This window comes from Dipodomys merriami, unplaced genomic scaffold (assembly GCF_024711535.1).
Source record: "Dipodomys merriami isolate MVZ:Mamm:240054 unplaced genomic scaffold, mDipMer1.0.p SCAF_706, whole genome shotgun sequence".
In the NCBI taxonomy this organism is placed as follows: Eukaryota; Metazoa; Chordata; class Mammalia; order Rodentia; family Heteromyidae; genus Dipodomys; species Dipodomys merriami.
Window position 1 is genome coordinate 440,593 of NW_027206298.1, and position 4,016 is coordinate 444,608.

The window sequence follows — 4,016 nt, forward strand, 5'->3', positions numbered from 1 at the left end:
ATAAACTTTATTCTCAGGTGAAAGGAAAAAGTTTGTATAAAAAACGTACAATCTCCAAAGTTAGAAACTAATGTTCTCCTAATGTTTGAGAAGTAAAGTAGACATATAAATTATTTTAAGAAAATAAACAATACAAAGTATCTATTCCCCTAAGATCAAACAAAGCAATTTTTTGGGAAAAAAACGAAGAATGCTACATATTAAATTATACAGGTTAAAAAGCTAGCAGTAAATAGTTTCGTGATTGTGTAAATAATTCCTCTGACATCAAAAAGAAGAAAAATCTGAAACACAGAAAAACATTTTCCATCATAAACTGTCAGTGTTACTCTTTTTTTTATTGTGAAAATACTGTACAGAGGGGTTATAATCACATGGGCAAGTTAATGAGTACATTTCTTATCAAGCATTGTTGCCTCCCCCTTTGTTTCCCGTTATCATACCTTCCCATCATTCCTCTCCAGTCCCCGCCCCCAGCCAAAGTTGTAAAGTTCATTTTTCGACATAACATCTTGTACATCTCATTGTTGAAATGGGTCCACCCTCCCCTCCACAAATTATATCTACATCAAATACAGTAAAAACAGGGGTTATACCATGGGTGAGGGACATATAAGGCAACAAAGAAATATATATATGTTAGAAACAATAGCAAGAAAGAAAAAAAAAAAGCATTTGAGTCCTTATCTTGGGGTTCGTTTTGCCTAACATCAACTTATTGACCGTTTCTGCTTGTCTCAGATATATACTAGTTATTGCAAATAAGGGGAACCATGGGACCCATATTTCTTTGGGCCTGGCTTTCTTCACTCAATATAATTTTTCCAAGTCTTTCCATTTCCAAACAAATGGAGCCAGATCATTCTTTCCGATGAATGCATGGAATTCCATTATGTATATATACCACATTTTCTTGATCCATTCATCTACTGAGGGGCATTTGTGTTGCTTCCTTATCTTAGCTATGGTAAACAATGCTGCAATAAACATAGTTGTGCTGCTCAGCATACCCTTAGTATGGTCTTGTTTAAGATCATTTGGGTAAATGCACAGAAATGGGATTGCTAGGTCATAGGGGAGCTCTATGTGGAGTCTTTTGAGGAGCCTCCATTCTATTTTCCAAAGTAGTTGAACAAGTTTACACTCCCAACAATGCAGTAGTGTTCCCTTCTGTCTATATCCCCTCCAGCATCTGTTGTTATTAGAGTTCTTGATTATAGTAGACCAGTGTTAGTGTGTTTGCCTTGCATGCATAAGGCTCTGGGTTCGATTCTTCAGCACCACATAAGCAGAAAAAAATGGGAGTGGTGCTTTGGCTCAAGTGGTAGAGAGCTAGCATTGAGCTGAAGAGCTGAAGGACAACACTAGGCCTGGAGTTCTTCCCAGGTGTAAGGGTGTAAGGAAGAGTATTACTTTCTTAATCAATACATTGTGGTGAAAGAAATTTATTTCTCATAAATTAATTCCTATTTTAATATTTTAAAATATGTAAGAGTTAAGATGGAAAAATGTCTTTACCTTTACATTAAGGAGTATTTGGATCTTATTTATGTTTTTTCTCCTTTATATGACTCATTTTAGATGTTCAAAAAATGGAGCATGTGATAAAAACTTACCAGGAAGGTTCAGATGAATGTCTGCATGGCGTAGCTGTCACAAATATTAACACAATAGAGCAAAGAGTGAGATTAGTGACGAATTCTAACTTGACCTCAAAACAGAAGCCATATCTGAATAGGAATGATGAGAACTCCTTAAGGATGACGACAGACGAGTTCATTCAGTGTCAGAACATGCTCCACTACAGTGAGCCTGGTAAGATGCCGGCTGCATATATGTCTGGTGTTTCTCCTGTAGTTAAACAATCACTTAGATATTCAGAGGCTTTTAGTCAAAATTATGATGGTCCATATTTTGAATATGGAGGAGAGAAGATATTAAATTCAGATATGATATTCTTTCCCCATAATTGGTTTTGTGTCAGAGATCCTGCCTCTAACCATAATGAATACAGAGAAGAATATGATAAGTCTGCTCTTCTTGCCCAAGAACTTTGTCAGGGAGGGAGGTTTCCAGTCACTATGCATCAGAAAAGAGACACAGGAGAGAATCCGTATAGAAGTAGTGAATGTGAGAAATCATTCAGTAAGGATTTATACCTTACAAAACCTGAGAGGAAATATCCAGAGAAGCCTGATGTGTATAAGCGATTTGCAAAATCTATCTTTAAGAAGTCAGAACTAAATTCTGACCACCCTAAAACAACAGCAGAATTGAAACCCTATGAATACAAAGAACGTAGGAAATTTTCCACTCAAAAGTCAGGTCTCAGAAGGCATCACAGAACTGACAAAGAACTGAAGTTTGACGAATGCAACAAATGTGGAAAATCATTTAGAATGAAGTCATACATCACTTTGCATCAGAGAACATACACAGGAGAGAAATCTTATGAATGTGACAAATGTGGAAATTATTTCAGACAGAAGTCAGACCTTACTGTTCATCAGAGAACTCATACAGGAGAGAAACCTTATGAATGTAATGTGTGTGAAAAGTCTTTCACCTGTAAGTCACACCTTACTGTTCATCAGAGAACACACACAGGAGATAAACCTTATGAATGTAACAAATGTGGAAAGTATTTCAGATTAAAATCACGCCTTACTGTTCATCAAAGAAAACATACAGGGGAGAAACCTTATGAATGTAATGTGTGTGAAAAGTCTTTCACCCATAAGTCAGACCTTACTGTTCATCAGAGAACACACACAGGAGAGAAACCTTATGAATGTAACAAATGTGGAAAGTATTTCAGATTAAAATCACACCTTACTGTTCATCAAAGAAAACATACAGGGGAGAAACCTTATGAATGTAATGTGTGTGAAAAGTCTTTCACCCGTAAGTCAATCCTTACTGTTCATCAGAGAACACACACAGGAGAGAAACCTTATGAATGTAATGTGTGTGAAAAGTCTTTCACCCATAACTCAGACCTTACTGTTCATCAGAGAACACACACAGGAGAGAAACCTTATGAATGTGACAAATGTGGAAAGTATTTCAGACAGAAGTTTCACCTTACTCTCCATCAGAGAACACACACAGGAGAGAAACCTTATGAATGTAATGTGTGTGAAAAGTCTTTCACCAGTAAGTCAGACCTTACTGTTCATCAGAGAACACACACAGGAGAGAAACCTTATGAATGTAACAAATGTGGAAAGTATTTCAGACAGAAGTTTCACCTTACTCTCCCTCAGAGAACACACACAGGAGAGAAACCTTATGAATGTAACAAATGTGGAAAGTATTTCAAATTAAAATCACACCTTACTGTCCATCAAAGAAAACATACTGGGGAGAAACCTTATGAATGTAATGTGTGTGAAAAATCTTTCACATGTAATTCAAAACTTACTGTTCATCAGAGAACACACACAGGAGAGAAACCCTATGAGTGTAACAAATGAGGGACCTATTTAAGATTAAAGTCACGTATTTAAGATTACGGTCCATCAAAGAACACACACAGGAGAGAGACCTTATGAATGTAACAAATGTGGAAAGTCCTTAATCTGGAGTTCATACCTCAGGAAGCATAAGAGAATCCACAGACATGAGAAACCTTAGGAATGTGATAACTATGGAAAGTCTCACCTGGAAGGAAAATAAGTTTGCATGACAGAACAAAAACATGATAGAAGACTTGTGAATGTAGCAAATGTGGAGCCTTTTAGCAAGAAGGCATAACTCATGGTTCCAAATTGAATGTACACAGGAGAAAAATCTTATGAATAAAAAATGTGGAAATTTTCGAGAAGTCATAGTTAAATTTTCATCGGAAAACACACAGGAGAAAATGAAACAAGTATCAAAAAAGTCCTTCACTTAGTAATCATGCAGGGATGAGTGTTTATAGAGCACAGACAAGAAAGACAAGGTATGAATAATACCAATGTAGAAAATCCCACTTCGGCAGAATAGCACAGTGTTTATAAGAGAACTGAATC

At 36.4% G+C, this 4,016-nt stretch overlaps 1 pseudogene; it reads left to right on the forward strand.

Moving 5' to 3' along the window:
- The first annotated feature begins 1,592 nt into the window (after window positions 1-1,592).
- LOC138817925 (zinc finger protein 717-like) lies at window positions 1,593-3,636 on the forward strand (annotated as a pseudogene).
- The last annotated feature ends 380 nt before the right edge of the window (window positions 3,637-4,016 follow it).